The sequence below is a fragment of the Ictidomys tridecemlineatus genome, chromosome 5 (assembly GCF_052094955.1).
Source record: "Ictidomys tridecemlineatus isolate mIctTri1 chromosome 5, mIctTri1.hap1, whole genome shotgun sequence".
NCBI classification, from domain to species: domain Eukaryota; kingdom Metazoa; phylum Chordata; class Mammalia; order Rodentia; family Sciuridae; genus Ictidomys; species Ictidomys tridecemlineatus.
This window is the reverse complement of record NC_135481.1, coordinates 113,470,106-113,489,659: the sequence shown is the minus strand read 5'-3', so window position 1 is coordinate 113,489,659 and position 19,554 is coordinate 113,470,106. Positions and strand designations below refer to the sequence as shown.

General features: G+C 33.5%; 1 protein-coding gene across 21 annotated transcripts in view; it reads right to left on the bottom strand.

Annotated features, from left to right (window-relative positions):
* Unc79 (unc-79 subunit of NALCN channel complex) overlaps positions 1 to 19,554 on the bottom strand; it is a 270,058-nt gene that overhangs the window by 174,828 nt on the left and 75,676 nt on the right. The window lies entirely within an intron of this gene.

The following is a 19,554-nucleotide window of genomic DNA, read 5'->3' as shown; positions in this document are numbered from 1 at the left end:
GTCTGCAAAAGTTTTTACAACTATATTTTCACTTGATTCTACAATAACTCAGTGGGCTATGTATAGCCGATTATTACTTCATTTAATGTAATAGTAAGTTTTGAAATTAAAAAGGTCAAGTAGCTTGACATGATTATAATTAGTCAACACAAGTCGGGTCTTGAACCTATATCCCTTGATTTCTGATGCTCTTCTCTTTTCATTGTGGTGTACTATAATAAACATCTTATATTTTTTGGTGTCAGGAAATGTTTCAAATTTCTAAATGGCCTAAGGCATCCTCCAACATTCCATTTCCCACTGCATCCCCATCAAATGTAGAAACTGGGAAGATAAGTTTATTGCCCAAATGAAACTGATCTCTCTCTCTCTCATGTGACCCACGTTCTGAACCTCTGCTAGTTTGCTGACATCTGTATCTGACTCCTTAACTAAGCATATATAAAGGATGAGGAAAAGAACTAAGTGACCTGGGAAAAATCACAGCCAGTAATTACCATCCTCCAGATGATCATGTAGCCCAATGAGTTAACTAGCAATATTCCATCATTTTTTTTAAATGTAATGTGACTGAAAGTAGGACATCCTTCTAAATTGCCATATACTAAACTTATAGGACCACAGGTCAATTTTTTTAAAAAGAAGATAAGAAGTATACACAAAAGACCACTATTCTAATAACATAGTATCATATTGCTTACATCTTTAGAGAAAAGAAAGAAGAAATAAATGAGTAAATGAATGAATGAAGAGATAATTTGGATAGGGGTATTTCATAACAGATTTGTTTCCCAAATGTAGCAAAATCAAGATGAATACAAAGAGTGGCAATATATTTTCCTGTGCAATTAGAGAAACTTAAAGACAGTGATTGCCTTTAACTGCATACACATTGTAAATACATGGGACACGTGGCTCATTCCTCCAATCCCAACTCATGACAGACATCACAGCATTCCTTCCTACTGAATGTGCAAGAATGTGCAAAAGTCATAGCACTTGATCAGGGTTCTAAATACTTCTGCTCTTCCATAAACCCATGCCTTTTGTGTGGATAGTGGGGATATGCAGGAGGTTGCATTCCTCTCAGTTTTCATTCTACTTTTACCAAGTATCACTGAATTAGAAATATTTTGTAGGATACTATGTTCATCACATTAGGAGAAGGGTGATTCTTAGATTTTGCTAATGTCAAAAACCACTTGTCACTGGATATGGTGCCACATGCCTATAATCCTGAGACTTGGGAGGCTGAGGCAGGAGGATCACAATTTGAGGCCAGCCTTAGCAACTTAGTGAATCCTCCAATAATTTGTTTTAAAACCTGTTAAGGTTTTTAAAATATGAGATCTAAAGCCCATGTTAGATCTATTGAATCAAAATTTCTGAGATTAGCCAGGGACAGTGGTACATTCCTATAATTCCAGCTATTCAGGGAACTGGAGGCAAGAGGATCATGAACTCAAAAGCCCAGCCTGGGAAACTCAAGACTCTACTTCAAAACAAAAAAATAAAGAGGGCCCAGTGGAAGAGAACTTGCCTAGCATGCACAAGGCCCTGGATTCCATCTCTGGTAATACACACACACTCTCTCCTTCCTCTCTCTCTCTCTCTCTCTCTCTCTCTCTCTCTCTCTCTCTCTCTCTCTCTCTCTCTCTCTCTTTCTCTCTTTCCAAAAAAAAAAAAACACTCTTGAGAATAGAGCACAGGTATTTGTAAATGGGGAAAGCACTACAATTTATTCTGATATAAAGACAACCTACACACCTAATCTTGTGGCAAATATAGTCATAATGAAGCTAGGGGGCAAAAGGCAGTCAATGTAGATAATAAATAATTGGATTGGATCAGGAAGATGGACGCTGATTTGGCTCTGGGAAGATGGAGGCTGCCGCTGGAGAACTGAAATGCTATTGCCGCCAGAGCCCTACCCCTCCTCCCCCCAATCTGGTGCCAAGGTTACCTGCTTCCAGAGAACTGTTCCTCCCAAAAGGTTGTTAATGAAGCACCTCCTGGGCGGCCCTTTTTCCTGCCCTGTTTGGGCAGCCCCAGAGAGGCACCTCCTGGAAGGCTTTCTTCTCACCTATCTTTTGGCATCTGGTCACGCAGACAAGATAAAGGGAGGAGGAGAACATGAGAACAAAGAAAATCTAAAATGTGTAAAAGGGACAGGACACCCCCACTTCCTCCAATACCCAGCTCTCTGCCCGTTCTCTGTGGAGAAGTCTATCTCTGTTCTATCCTTCAAATAAAACTTGCTTTCTACGCTTTCCTTTCAAGGCTCTTCTCAGGTGTTCAAACTTCATATCTGGGGAAATGGAACTCAGCCCTCATTGATTCTCATCACCAGCAGCATCAATAATAGAGCTCCACTCAAAAATAGTAACAAAAGACAGTGTAAAAGCACAACAAAAATCTGTTTCCAATTATGATGGAGTAATTGATATTATACTTGCCTTCCCATCATAAACAACTAGAAAACTAAAATAAATAAATAAATAAATAAATGTGTGTGTGTGTGTGTGTGTGTGTGTGTGTGTGTGTGTGTGTGTGTATGCGTGTATATAAAACAACTATTTGGGAAACTGAACTACAGATAATGTAGGGAGGACAGTGCTTCGTGAGAGAAGAGAAATAATGCACACAGTCCCATGATCCCTTGGTTTTCAGCCTGAACACAATCTCAGACTTGGTCCAAAAAGGAGAAAGATAAGCAGAGCAGGGTGGGGTTTTTTGTTTTTGTTTTTGTTTTTTGTTTTTAGTTGAGGGGACAGAAACCATAGCTTGAAGAGGCAAAGTGCTGTTTTGTTAGGTAGAATACCAAGGAATCAGGAGCTGTGCAATCATAGCTATAAAAATCTAAGTAGGATTCTCTTTTGGTTTTAGCTTTATATTAAGCCAAACATGTCTAAGGTAAATAAATCTCCATGAGAATGGATTGACTGGGGGGGACTATAAACTAAATAATTACTAGAGTTTATACCTAGCTGGGAGATGTTCTAGTTCTAACCGCTAAAGTGGAAGAATTCACTGAAGCATTTAATAGATACTCTGGGAAGGTCACACCTAAGTAATAGGGTTAAGCTAACATGGAAAAGGCCACCCTAGGGTCTCCCTCACAAAGCCTGAAAGGGTCAAGCTGATCCAGAAGTAACATGATTGCCAAAAAAGATTTAATGCACTATAATGGAAGACAAAAAATCCAGACATTCACAATAATGCAATATTCATGAAATCAAGCATCAGTCAAAAAGCACTTGATATCTGAAAGGAGGAAAAAGTTGCTGTAAGCCAGGGGAAAAAAATCAATAGAATCAAGCCCAGAAATTACATAGATGAAATAGCAAACAATGTTTTAAAAATACTATTATAAACATATTCAAAGGAAAATATAATCATGAACATAATGATGATAAAAATGAAAAAATAATAAAAGAACCAAAGGAATTTATAAAAATAAAAAATGAAAAATGAAAAAAATCAATAAATAGGTTTTACAGCATATTAGACAATGCATAAGAAATGAATAGTGAATTGAAAGGCATAATAACAGAAACTATCCAAAGTGAAGTACTGGAAGAAAACTAAGCTTCAGTGAGCTACAGGAAAATTTCAGGTAATATGATTAAAAGCACAAAAGAACCACAATATAGTACTTATTTTTTTAAATGACCACATTTTTCAAGTTTGAAGAAAATAATTAACTCACAGATCCAAGAAGGTCAATGAATCCTAGGCAAGGAGAAAAAAACCAAAGAAAATCACATCAAAATTAATATAATGAAAACAAAACCAATGATAAGAAGGAAATCTTGAAAGTATCCAGAAAACAAACAAAAAGACACTTTACTCACAGGAAAACAAAGACAAGTTAAGAGTAATCATTGGTTTCTCATCAAAAGAAATAATAGCCAGAAGACAATGGAAAGATATCTTTAATAGGATGAAAGCAAAAAATACTGTCAACCTAGAATTCTAACCCCAGAGAAAATACTCCTCATAAATGAGCATTACATAAAGACTATTTGAAGACAAGTACCAGGTAAGAGAATTTATAGCCAGCTGAGCTCCACTGAAGGATACCAAAGAGAAGCTCAGGCTACACAAAGGCATAAAGAGTACTATACAAGAAGACTATAGAAGACTTCTTTACTCAATATGTTATAAAAAGATAACTATTTAAAATAGAAGTAATAGCTATGTATTGTGAGGTTAATTGTGTATGTGTGTGTGTATGTGTGTGAAAAATGTTGATAACAAGTACAAAAAGAATGAGGAGGGACAAATGAAAATAAATAGGTTCTTATATTAACATGTAAATTGGTATAATAATATTTGACAAGTAGAGGTAAAGTTAAAAATTCACATTGTAAATGAAAACTATAGAACACTAAAGAAAGAAATTGAAGAAGATGGAAAGATCTCCCATACTCTTGGATAGGCAGAATTAACATTGCCAAAATGGCCATACTACCAAAAGCACTGGAGAGATTTAATGCAATTCCCATTAAAATCACAACGGCATTCTTCATAGAAATAGAAAAGGCAAACTCATTTGGAAAAATAAGAGACACAGAATAGCCAAAGCAATCCTTAGCAAGAAAAAGATGAAGCAGAAGGCATCACAATACCAGACATAAAATTATACTACAGAGCCACAGTAACAAAAACAACAGATATGTAGACCAATGTTACAGAAGACACAAAGACAAACCCACATAAATACAGTTATTTCATACTAGACAAAGGTACCAAAAACTTACTTGGGAGAAAAGAGAGCCTCTTCATTAAATGGTGCTGGGAAAACTGGAAATCCACATGTAGCAAAACGAATTTAAACCCCTATCTTTCACCCTGCACAAATCAACTCAAAGTGGATCAAAGACTTTGGGACTAGAAGAGAGACGTTGGGCCAAATAGAAGGAAAAAATAGGTACAAATCTCCACCATGGTGACTTGGGAACTGACTTCCTTAATTAACAAGATTTCTAAAGCACAAGAAGTAAAATCAACAATCAATAAATGGGATGGAATCAAACTAAAAAGCTTCTTCACAGTAAAGAAAAAAATCAATAATGTGAAGAGAGCGCCTACAGAATGGGAAAAAATATCTTTACCACATATACCTCAGATAGAGCATTAATCTCCAGGATATATAAAGAACTCAAAAAACTTAACACTAAAATAAATAAATAAATCTATAAATGGGCAAAGGAACTGAACAGACACTCCACAGAAGAAGAAATACACAGCTGAGGTTGTGGCTCAGTGGTGGAGCACTTGCCTACATGCATGAGACACTGAGTTCAATTCTTAGCACCATATATAAATAAGTAAAAAGGTCCATCAATAACTTAAAAACAAAAAAAAAATGGGACTGGGATTGTGGCTCAGGGGCAGAGCACTCGCCTAGCACGTGTGAGGCTCTGGGTTCAATCCTCAGCACCAAATAAGAATGAAATAAAGATAATGTGTCCAACTACAACTAAAAAATTGTAAATATTTTTTTAAAAAGAAGAAGAAATACAAATAAATGTAAAAATTTTCAACATCTCTAGAAATACAAATCAAAACTACATTGAGATTCCATCTCACTCCAGTCAGAATGGCAATTCCTCAAGAATACAGGCAACAATAAATGTTGGTGAGGATGTGGGAAAAAGATACACTCATAGGGTGGGACTGCAAATGATGCAACCACTGTGAAAGCAGTACGCAGATTCCTCAAAAAACCTGGAATGGAACCACCATTTGACCCAGTTATCCCACTCCTCAGCATATACCCAAAGGACTTAAAATCAGCATACTACAGTGACACATCCACATCAATGTTTATAGCAGCTCAATTCACCATAGCTAAACTATGGAAGTAACCTAGGTGCTCTTCAACAGATGGATGGATAAAATAAACTATGGTATGCATATACAATGGAATATTATTCAGCCTTAAAGAAGAACGTAATTATGGCATTTGTTGGTAAATGGATGGGGCTGGAGAATATTATGCTAAATGAAATACACCAATCCCAAAGAACCAAAGGCCAAATGTTTTCTCTGATATGTGGATGTTAATTCACAATAGGGGAATGTGGTTGAGAATAGAAGTATTTTGGATTAGACAGAGGGGAGTGAAGGGAGAGAAGGCAGGTATGGGGTTAGGAATAACAGTAAAATGAATCTAACATTATTACTCTATATACATATATGATTACATGACCTGTGAAACTCTACATCATGTAAAACCAGACGATGAGAAATTATATTCCATTTATGTATGATGTGTCAAATGCATTCTATTTCCATATAGAACAAATAAAAAATACCAAAGAAATGCACATTGTAAACACTAGAGAAATTTTTTCAAAAGAAAAGTAAATGATTCAATATAGATATAAAATGGAATACTAAAAAGAATTCAAAAGAGGGCAATCTATTAACAAAAGGGAATAAATAATAGATGGGAAAAATATAAAATTAGCATAAGCTAGGGCTGGGACTGTGGCTCAGGGTGCTTGCCTTGCATGTGTGAGGCACTGGGTTCAATCCTCAGCACCATATAAAAATAAGTCAACCAAATAAAGGTATTTGTCCACCTATAACTTAAATTTTTTTTTTAAATAGCATAAGCTGACAGATCAAAGGCCTGTATCAATGATTACATTAAAAGCTAAATGGTCTAAAAGGCAGAGATTGTCAAATAGGATTTAAGTTTTTCAAAAAGCTTTATTCAAATACAGTCTACTTGTAGAAACACACAAGATATAAACAGGTAAGTTAAGAGTTAAAATCAAGAATCAACAAATGGGACATATTCAAACTAAAAAGTTTTTTCTCAGCAAGAGAAACAATAAGAGAGGTAAATAGGGAGCCTACATCCTGGGAACAAATATTTACCCCTCACACTTCAGATAGAGCTCTAATCTCTAGGCTATACAAAGAACTCAAAAAATTAAACAACAAGAAAACAAATAACCCAATCAACAAATGGGCCAAGGATCTGAACAGACACTTCTCAGAGGAGGATATACAATTGATCAACAAATACACGAAAAAATGCTCACCATCTCTAGCAATCAGAGAAATGCAAATTAAAACCACTCTAAGATACCATCTAACTCCAGTAAGAATGGCAGCCATTATGAAGTCAAACAATAACAAGTGCTGGCGAGGATGTGGGGAAAAGGGTACTCTTGTACATTGCTGGTGGGACTGCAAATTGGTTCAGCCAATTTGGAAAGCAGTATGGAGATTCCTTGGAAAGCTGGGAATGGAACCACCATTTGACCCAGCTATTCCCCTTCTCGGACTATACCCAAAAGACCTAAAAAGAGCATACAACAGGGACACAGCTACATCAATGTCCATAGCAGCACAATTCACAATAGCTAGACTCTGGAACCAACCCAGATGCCTTTCAATAGATGAATGGATAAAAAAAAATATGGCATTTATACACAATGGAATATTACTCCGCACTAAAAAATAACAAAATCATGGCATCTGCAGAGAAATGGATGGCATTAGAGCAGATTATGCTAAGTGAAGCTAGCCAATCCCTAAAAAACAAATGCAGAATGTCTTCTTTGATATAAGGGAGGCGACTCAAAACAGAGCAGGAAGGAAGAGCATGAGAAGAAGATTACCATTAAATAGTGATGAGAGGTGCGTGGGAATGGGAGAGAGAAGGAGAATTGCACGGAAGATGGTAGGAGACCTCCCTCATGGTTATGCAAAATTACATATAAGATGGTGTGAGGGAGAAGGAAAAAGAGAGAGAAACGTGTCACAGTAGATTGGGTAGAAAGAGGTGACAGAAGGGGAGGGGAGGGGAGGGGGGATAAGAAGGGCAGCACAATACAATAGACACTAGTATGGCAGTATGTATAAACATGGCTGTATAACCAATGTGATCCTGCAATCTGTAAACATGGAAAAATAAGATTACGTACCTCATTTGAATCAAATGTATGATATGTCAAGATCATTGTAATGTTTTGAGCAACTAATAAAAAAATTTTAAAAAAAGAAAAAAAGTAAACAGAAAACCTTATGCCATACAAATGCTAAAACAAGAAAGCTGGAATGTCCATATAAATATCAGACAAGTATATCCAAGTCAGAGATTATTATCAGAAATAAAGAAATATATTTTATGAAGAAAAAAGGGCCAATTGATCAAGAATATATAATGATAAATATGTGTATATATATTAAACTAATAAAACTGATAAGAGAACTAAATTCATAATTAAAGTTGTAAATTTAAACAATCCCCTCTCAGCAATTGATAAAGCAAATGGATAAAAATCAGTAATAATATGACTTTGACAATACCTTCAAAGAAGTTAACCAAATGGATAATAATAACTCTCCACACAACCACTGTGGAATACACACTGTTTTCAAGTGCTCATGCAACATCTACCAAGATAGACAATATTTTTAGTCTGCAGAATAAGTCTAAAAAATTTAGATGGTGAGCTGTGGGTATAGTTCAGTGGTAGAACATGTGCTTAGCATGTGTGGGCCAGGCCCTAAGTTCAATCAATCCACAATACAAAAAAAAAAAAAGAAAAAAGAAAAAACTTTAGATGTTGCTACTTCATATAGTATATTCTCTAAAAAGAATGAAATCAGACTAGAAATCAACAACACAAAGATATCTGGGAAATTGCCAAATATTTATACATTAAAAAATACTTCTAAACAATTCACTAGTCAATGAAAAATATTAGAAAATATTCTGAACTGCAATATAATGAAAACAACATACATGACAATTATGCAATGCAAATAAAGAAATGTTTACAGCAAAATTTAGTTTTAAACTCTTATATTAGAAAACATAAAAAGTGTAAGAAATGATTTATGTTTCTACCTTAAGAAAACAGAATGAGAACAAATCAAATTCAAGATCAGTAGAAGGTAAAAAATAATAAGCTGGGCATGGGGGCACATGCCTGCAATCCCAGTGATTCAGGAGCTGAGACAGCAAGACTGCAAGCTTAAGGCCAGCCTCAGCAATTTAATGAGGCCTTAAGTAACTTAGCAAGACCCTGACTCAAAATGAAAAATAAGAAGGGCTGAGAATGTGGCTTAATGGTTAAATATCTCTAGATTCAATCCCGGTACATGATGATGATGATGATGATGATGATGATGATGATGTGAAAAGCAGAAATTAATAAAATTGAAAACAGAAAACTACAGAGAAAATCAATAAAATTTTTAAGCAGGTTCTTTGGAAAGTTCAATAAACTTTTTAAGCCCTCTAGCCAGCTTAATGAAGAAAAAATAGAGAAGACATCAATTACCATGTAAGAAACAAAAGCAGGACATCACTATATATCCTACAAACATACCAATAAATTCAATAATTTGGATAAAATAACCACATTCTCAAGAGACACAGATTACAAAATACTGTTCAACAAAAACTTTAAAATCTAAATAATCCTATAATTATTTAAAAGATTAAATTTATAATATAAAACCTTCCCACAAAAACCTTGAGTCCAGATTACTTCATTAGTGAATGATATGAATCATTTAAGTAATAAATCCTACATAAACTCTTACAGAAAATAGAAGGGAGATACTTCTCAACTCATGGCATGTGGTCAACATTAGTCCACAAACAAAACTAGATGAAATATTATGATTAAAAAATAGATAAATATGCCTCATAAATGTAGAAGCAAGAGCCAGGTATGCTAGCATATGCCTGAAATATGCCTCCCACTCACTTGGGAGGCTGAGACAGGAAGACTGCAAGTTTGGGACCAGCGTCAGCAACTTAGTGAGGCTCTAAGCAACTTAGTAAAACCCTGTCTCAAAAAATAAAAAGAGCTGGGGATGTAGTTTGGTGGTAAAGCACCCCTGGGTTGCACCCCTGGTACAAAAAAAAAAAAGGTAGGAGCAATAACATTGAACAAAGTCTGTATTATATTGCCAAATTAAATCTGGCAATGTAATACAGCATAACAGTGAGGTTTATCCCATGAATGCAAAATTAGTTTAACAGTGTAAAGCAAATCACATATTAACAGAATAAAGATAAGAAATTATATGATCATCTCAACAGAAAGAGAAAATGCATTTTCCAAAAACTGATTAAAATTCTCAATAAACTAAGAACAGTCAGGAACTTCCTCAAGCTGAATCTTTTAAAAAGCGTCCATGAAAAACCTACAGCTGACATCATATTTCATAGTGAAAGCCTGAATACGCTCCTTGACAGCTTAGGGGTAGAATAGGCATGACCACTCTCAGCACTTCTGCTGAACACTGAACTGGAGACATGAGGCAGAACAACAAGAAAAAGATCTAAGAAAGGAAGCAAAGAAGGTAGAAAGAGAGGAGCAAGGAAGGAAGTAGGGAGGAAGAGAAGAAGAAAGAAATGATAAATTAGAAAGGAAGAAGAAAAACTGAAAAGAACCTTTATTTGCAGAGAGTCTTCGTTATATAGAAAGTCTTAAGAAACTACCCAAAAAAGCTACAAAAATAATGTGAATTTAGCAAGGATGCAGGATATAAAGTCTCTATAAAAATCAGTTATGTTTACAAGAGTAGCAATAAATAAATAGAATTAAATTAAGTTTTTATTATTTTTACACACTATTTGTTAAATACTAAATTTTTAAACACTGTTTACAAAAGCATCCAAAACATTTGGGAGTAGCTTAAACAATATATTGATTTGAAATTTCTGTACACTGAAAACAAGCAAATATTGCTAAAATTAAAGACCTAAATAAACAATAGGCATGCCACATTCATGGATCAGAAGACTCAATATTGTTCAAATTCTCCCAAAACTATATGTTCCATGTGAAATCCCAAAGTCCCAGAAAATTACTTTGTAGAAATGACAAGCCAATAGTAAAATTTTTATGAACATGCAAAGGTATTAAAATGGTCAAATCAATCTTGAAAAGAAATAAATATAAAAAAATTTGTATCACATGATTTCAAAGTATACTATAAAGCTACAGTAATCAACAAAGTATAACATTGGTGTAAGGAAAAATATAAAAAGTCTAAACAAAATTCCTAGTCTAGAAACAGACCCACAAAAAGTATGTAGTCAATTACTTTTCAATAAAATTACCAAGGTTAATTCAATATGTAAAGGATAATTTTTTCAGCAATCAAACTGGAATGATTAGATAACTTTAATGGGGAAAAGTCAATGCTTCCTCACACCACATAAAAACTAATTCCAAACTGATTGTATGCTTAAATGTAAAATCTTAAGCCTTAAGACTTGTAGAAGTACAAGAGCATTCTTAACAAACTTGGTAAAAACAGAACAAAGAACCACGAGAAGAAAAAATTAGTAAATTGAAATTTATCCAAATTTAAAATTTTTCCTCTTTGAAATACTTAAAAAGAAAACCCCTGACTTAGAAAAGACATTCACAAAAAGTTGACAAAAGTATTTTATATATTCAACATATAATAATAAAATGAGTACCTCAATTTCAAAATGGGTAAAACAAAAGCAAACCCAAAATCTCATTGGAAAATTTACACACAAAGAGATATATGAATAGCCAACAAGAACTCAAAAAGATGTTCACTATCATTATTCATCAGGGAGATGCAAATTAAACTACTACAACATGACCACCAGAATGCAAAATTAGTTTAACAGTGTAAAGCAAATCAATATAATTTACTATATTAACAGAATAAAGATAAGAAATTATATGATCAACATATAAGTGTTGACAACAATATAGAACTGAACTCCCTCACACTGCTGGAGGAAATATAAAATGTTACAATCATTTTTGAAGAATTGTTTGTACAATTCAAATAAAATTAAACATACACTTATCATATAGCACAGTATTTTCACACTAGAATTTATCAAAAAAAATGAATACCTTCATCAAAATACTTTTACATGAGTGTTTATAGCCTAATAACCACCAAGGAGTTGAGCTCAATATAATACATCCAGATGATGGAATATGATGCAACAATAAAAAAGAAATAAACCACAAATATATCAAAATGGATAAATCTCAAAAACATTAGCTGAGTGAAAGAAAAAGATACAAAAATGGGACATATATGATTGCATTAATTAAAAAATCTTAGAATACAAAAACTATAATGAAAAGAAGCTAATCTGTGGCTGCTTGTAGTGGACTGACTGAAAAGAGAAACAAGAGACTGTTGCGGAGTGATAAGAATGTTCTATATTTTTACTCTGGTGTTGGTTAGATTAGTGTATACATCTGCAAAGTTATCAAACAACCTAGATGTGACACACACCTGTAATCCCAACAGTTTAGGAGGCTGAGGAAGGAGGATCACAGGTTCAAAGTGCCTCAGAAACTTGGTGAGGCCTTAAGCAACTTGGAGATACCTTGTCTCAAAATAAAAAATAAAAAGGGCTGGGGATGTGACTCAGTGGTTAAACACCCATGGGTTCAATCCCTGGTACCAAAAAAAAAAAAAAAGTTATTAAACAGTATGCTTAAAATGGATCATTTGATTGAATGAAAATTATATCAATATAATTTTTCAAAAGGAAAAAAATGAAGGACAAACCAAAAATATACTTGAAAAGAAACATCATACTGAACACTGCAAGTAAACACATGCTGAAAATGATCTGCCCATGTGAAATTGGCAACATGATATGAGAACACATGGGCTCTGTAAAAACAGGAGTAGAAAAATCGTAGCAATTCAAAGTCAGACGGAAAGCTAAGCGAATAGGATAAAAATGGATTGGATAAGATGTAAAATAAGTGTAAACAAACTAAAAATAAAACGGCACAATTAGAAAACTTCACAGAAAGCAATAAACAAAAAGAGGAAATCTAGAGAGTTAGAGAGTAAACCAACCTGAGATGCTGAGACTATAGAGGGAAGATATGAAAACAGTGGCTACAATTGCTAGAGACCACAGAAAATAAAAATCTGACTTAACTATTGTAGGTGTTCATGAGGAATAGACAAAAACAATTGGAAGAAAAGCAGAAATTTCAAACTTCACTAATGAGACATTTCCTGAACAAAGATTAAAAATGGAACTCAATTCTCAGATTGAAAGTGCTCTTCAAATTACAAGCAAAAATCAAGGAAAATAAATTCATGTCTAGAAATATTACAAAAACCTTAATAATAAATAAATAAATGTCTCCAAGAATCAAGAAAAATATAGGAAGTCCTATGAAAGATAAAATTATTCTTGCTTTTACAATTCTAAATGTGAGAAAACAATGAAGTAATATCTACATGTTTTCTATAGTAAAGGCAGAATTTTCTTTCATGTGTGAATAGACATGTTTTAAATATGCCTCAGCTAAAGAGAAAAAACGAAAACCTATAATGCCACAGTTGAGAATATTTTCTCTATTGTTTGCTTAAAGGAAATTCAAAATTTAAATTTCCCTAACGTTTTCTCTAGTTTTTATTATTTATTATGATTTTTTAGACTTAAATTGCTCTTGTTTCATTAGAAAAAGGCAGAAGCTTATATTATTGATTTTAGACCTCCTTTCTAATCTGTCTTTAATACTATAAATTTTCTTCTAAGCACTGCTTTTACTATGTGTCATAAATCTTGAAGCTAGTGCTATAACAGCTATGCTCTAGGACTAAAGGAAAATCTGAAATACACCTGGCTTAACACATTAAAAAAGTAAGCCTTGAAGAACAAAGTGATGCACCAGTAAATTCACTCCCACAAATGCAAAATACAAAGTTCAATATTTTGGGGGGAAATAAAATAGTCCAGAGTCTCTACAAGATATTCTTCCCAATGCCTATCATATAATAAAAAATTCACAAGACATGGGAAAGAGCTAGACAATGTGACCCATAATCAAGAACTAAAGTTAAAAAAAAAAAGACACACAGATGATTAGACTCACTCAGAATTAGGAATAAGAACTAATAAGTAATTTAAATATGAAAAGATTACACAAAAATAAATCACTATGATGGGAATTCCAAAACTCTAAAAAGGAACTAAAAGAAAATTCTAGAATTAAAAAAAAAAAGAATGCATAAAATAAATAATTCAGTGAATGGACTTTTTAAAATACATTGGACACAGAAGAAGAAAGGATCAGTGAATTTCAAGACAGGTTAAAATGAATCCAAACTAAAGAACAGATAAATAATTCTTTAAAGTATCTGAGACTTTGGGACAATATTAAATATTTTTTTAAAGTCTTGGAATGATAGGAGAAAAAGAAAGAAGTAGAATAAATATCTAGATAGGATAATATCTAATTTTTTTCTAAAACTGAATGACATAAAACCACAGATTCAAGAAGTTCAACAAACCCCAAGCAGAATAAATATAAAGACTACAACACCTAAGTAGACCATAATGGAACTAATAGCTACAAAAAAAAAAAAAAAAAAAAACAGGAAGAAATCTTAAAAAGAGGCAGGGAGAAAATATATCACATTACATTCAGAGATCCAATAAATAAGAATAGCATATGGTTTTCTAGTAGAATCAGTAATTAGGCCTGTGAGGTGGTGCACGCCTGTAATCCCAGCAGCTCAGCAGGCTGAAGCAGGAGGATTGTGAGTTCAAAGCCAGCCTTAGCTGCTCAGTGAGGCCCTAAGCAACTTAGCGAGATCTTGTCTTAAAAAAATAAATAGGACTAGAGATGTGGCTCAGTGGTTAAGTGCCCCTGAGTTCAATCCCCAGTAACATCAACAACAAAAAAAATTAATTAACATCTTTATAATGTTAAATGAGAAAATCAATAGTCACCAATTACAGTATGAAATTATAGTTGAAATCAAAAAAAAAAGATAACTAACTGTACTCAAATATTTGGAAATTAAACAACACTCATCTAAATAACACTAGAAAAGGAAAATATAGCAATAAAAATGTTTAAACATTTTTAGAAGAATACTAGTGAGACTATATCATATTTTGTGGAATACAGCTAAGGTAGAAAGTAAGGGAAACTGGTCATTTTTTTAATTTTTTTTTTTTTTAGTTTTCAGTGGACAAACATCTTTATTTTATTTTTTTATGTGGTGCTGAGGATCGAACCCAGGGCCTCCACATATGCCAGGCGAGCGTGTTACCGCTGGAGCCACATCCCCAGCCCGAAACTGGTCATTTTAAACAGGTGATTAGAACTTTTTAATGTTGTAAGTCAACAATATAAGCATTCACTCCAAGAAGTTAGGAAAAAAGAAGAAAAAAAATAAATTCAGGAAAGTAAAAGTTAAAGGCAGAGAAATGAAATAAAGACATAATTTTCATCATTTTGGGCTTTTATTTACTTTAAGCATTCAATAAAATGTAATACCTACTCAGGATAAAAACTCTAAGAAAACTGGAAATAAAATGAGGCTTTCTTAACTGACATAAAAGATAACTGCAAAACGCTACAGCTAACACCATACTTAATGGTGAAATAGTTTCTAAATTAAAAACAAAGAAATATTTTCCAATCTTTCCATTTCTATTCATCAGACCTTTTGTTCTGAAGGTTCTGGATAACTAAAAAGAAAACAATGATGACTGGTACCAAGTTTGGAAAAGTAGCAGCACAAATGATCTCACTGTCTATATAAAATATCCAACAACCCACAAGGTCTAATCACTGAATTTTAAAAAACTGATGGGATAAAAGATTAATATATAAAATAATTGGATTTCTTTAGGCTAGCAATAAACAATTGAAAATTAATTTTTGAATAATTCCACTTACAATAGTATAAAAGAAACCAAACGAGACAGAGCCCACCTGCCTGCACTGCATCACCGTTGCCAGCAGTTCTGGAGGAAGAGCCTGCCTGTCTGCACTGCACCTGAGGCCCAGAGTTCTAGGACAGAGCCACCCCATGCCCATGCTGAGAGCCACCCCAAGTTGGGGTTCCTTATTCACCAAAGTGTGACTCCAGAGTCCAACATCAGGAAACATACAGGCTTGAGGTTGCCACTGCCACAAAAGTGGGATATTGCCGCTTCTATCAAGAGACAACAATAAGGACACACTGCACCAGAGGTTTCTCTACTAGGGGTGCTAACAGTTATCCTGTTACTAAGGATAGGATTGCCTTTCTCTTGCATAGAATTGCCTTTCTCTTGTTTCTCCTACTAACAACCAACTTCCTATTATTATCCTCTCACTAGTCATATAATCTAATACCTCCATATTAAACATCTCAGCCAACTTCCCAGTCCCCTCATCCACCATAAGAAATTATAAACCGTTATGCAAATCAATTGATTATATGGTTGAAGATAATTGAACTTGTCATTTCTGTTTATAGTGACAAAACTGTAAATGTAAAAATGGAAGCTAACTGATATATGGCTACATGTTGGGTACACTGAGTGCTATAATATTGATCTCTCCCTTAAAAGTGAGGTATTGGTAACTATAAGACAATATGACAGAAACTGTAATACCTCAGATCTACACTGCAAGAGAGGAAGACACATAGACATCATGAAAAAACAAGGGAGAAAAGTGCCCCAAACAAACCAAGACACCACAACAATAGAATCCATAGCCAGTGAGGTAGGTGAAATGTCAGAGAAGGAGTTTCGAATATACTAACTAAAATGATTTGGGAATTAAAGAACAACCTAAGTGAGCAGATACAGGCAAAAATGGATCACACCAACAAAGAGATAAAACAGGTTGCAAGAGATTATTTCAAGAAAGACACAGAGATACTGAGAAAAAAAAAACAGAAATCCTAGAAATGAAAGAAACAATAAGCCAATTTTTAAAAACTCAATAGATAACATCACCAACAGACTAGACCATTTGGAAGAAAGAACCTCAGGCAATGAAGACAAAATATACAATCTTGAAAATGAAGTTGACCTCACAGTGAAGATGGTAAGAAATCACGAACACAACTTCCAAGAATTATGGGATACCATCAAAAGACCAAATTTAAGATTTATTGCGACAGAAGAGGGTTCAGAGATTTAAACCAAAGTAATGCACAATCTCTTCAATAAAATAATATCAGAAAATTTCCCAAGTATGAAGAATGAATTGGAAATTCAAATAAAAGAGGCCTATATGACACCAAATATACAAAATTACGACATATCTACATCAAGACACATTATAGTGAAAATGTGTAGCATACAGAATAAGGATAGTATTTTAAAGGCCGCAAGAGAGAAAAATCAGATCACCTATAAGGAAAGACCAATTCTGATCTCAGCAGATTTTTCAACCCAGATTCTCAAAGCCTGGCCATCCTGGAACAACATATACCAAGCTACAAAAGATAATGGATGACAACCAAGAATCTTATATCCAGAAAAATTAAGCTTAAGATTTGATGACAAAATAAAAATCTTCCATGATAAACAAAAGCTAAAAGAATTTACAGCAAGAAAGTCTGCACTAAAGAACATTCTTAGCAAAATATTCGAGGAGAAAATGAAAAACAACAATGAAACAGCAATGAAAACCTGCAAAGGGAAGAAATACAGTAAAAGAAAAGCCAACCAAAGGAGAAACCAAGTCAAGCTAAATAACAAAAATAAACAAAAATGACCAGTAATACAAATCATATCTCAATAATAACCCTAAATATTAATAGCTTAAACTTATCAATCAAAAGACATAGGCTGGTAGATTGGATTTAAAAAAAAACCAATATGCTACCTTCAAGAGACTTATAGGACAAATAGACTGAAGGTGAAAGGCCATTCACATGGCCTACATAAGCAAGCAGGGGTTTCCATCCTCATATCAAATAAAGTAGACTTTAAGCCAAAGTTAATCAAAAGGGATAAAGATGGACATTTCATACTGCTTAATGGAACCATACATCAATAAGACATAACAGTTATAAATGTATATGCCCCAAACAATGGAGCATCTACATTCATCAATCAAACTCTTCTCAAGTTCAACAGTCAAATAGATCACAACACAATAATTCTGGGTGACTTTAACACACCTCTTTCACCAATAGATAGAACTACCAAACAAAAGCTAAACAAAGAAACTATAGAACTCAATACTACAATCAATAACTTAGACTTAACTGACATATACAGAGTATATTATCCATCAATGAGCAAATGCACTTTCTTCTCAGCAGAACATGGATCCTTCTCTAAAATAGACCATATGTTATGCCACAAAGCAAATCTTAGAAAATATAGAAAAGTAGAGATACTACCCTGCATTCTATCAGACCACAATGGAATAAATTAGAAATCAATGATAAAATAAAAAATAAAAGCTATTCCAATACCTGGATATTAAATAATGCGCTATTAAATGAACAATGGGTTGCAAAAGATATCAAGGAGGAGATTAAAAACTTCTTAGAAGTAAGTGAGAACACCAATACAACATATCAAAATCAATGGGACACTATGAAGGCAGTGCTAAGAGGAAAGTTCACTGCATGGAGTTCATTCCTTCAAAGAAGAAAGATTCAACAAATAAATGACCTAACATTACATCTCAAAGCTCTAGAAAGAGAAGAACAAATCAACCCCCAAAGCAGTAGGAGACAGGAAATAATTAAAATTAGAGCTGAAATCAATAAAATTAAAACAAAAGAAATAACTAAAAAAACTGACAAAATAAAATTTGTTTCTTTAAAAAAAATAAATAAGATTGATAAACCATTAACTATGCTAATGAAGAGAAGGAGAGCGAAAACTCAAATTACTAACATCCATGATGAAAAAGGAAATATTATAACAGACATTACAGAAATGCAGAAGATAATTAGAAATAATTTTGAAAATTTGTACTCCAATAAAATAGAAAATATTGAAGACATCAACAAATTTCTAAAGGTATACGATATACCTAAACTAAATCAGCATGATATACACAATTTAAGACACGGAAATAGAGGACACCATCAAAAGTCTACTAACTAAGAAAAGCCCAGGACTGATGGATACACAACTACTTCTACAAGACCTTTAAAGAAGAATTAACACAAATATTTCTCAAACTATTTCATGGAATAGAAAAAGAAGGAACACTTCCAAACACATACTATGAAGCTAATATCACCCTGATTGCAAAACCAGACAAAGACACATCAAAGAAAGAAAACTTCAGACCAATATCTCTAATGCATATAAATGCAAAAATTCCCAATAAAATTCTGGCAAATCTAATACAAAAATATATCAAAAAGATAGTCACCACAATCTAATAGGATTCATATCAGGAATACAAGGTTGGAAATCAATAAATGTAATTCATCACATCAATAGACTCAAAGATAAAAATCACATGAACATCTCAATAGATGCAGAGAAAGCATTTGATAATTTACAGCATCCCTTTATGTTCAAAACATAATACACAGTAGATATACACAATTTAAACAGATCAATATAAAACAAGGAAATAGAGGACACCATCAAAAGTGTCCTCTAAAAACTAGGGATAACAGAAACATACTTCAACATTGTAAAAGCTATCTATGCTAAGCCCCAGGCCAAAATTATTCTAAGTGGAGAAAAATTTAAAGCAATCCCTCTAAACTATGGCATATTCATGCAATTAAATACTTACTTAGGAATAAAAAGAATTAATA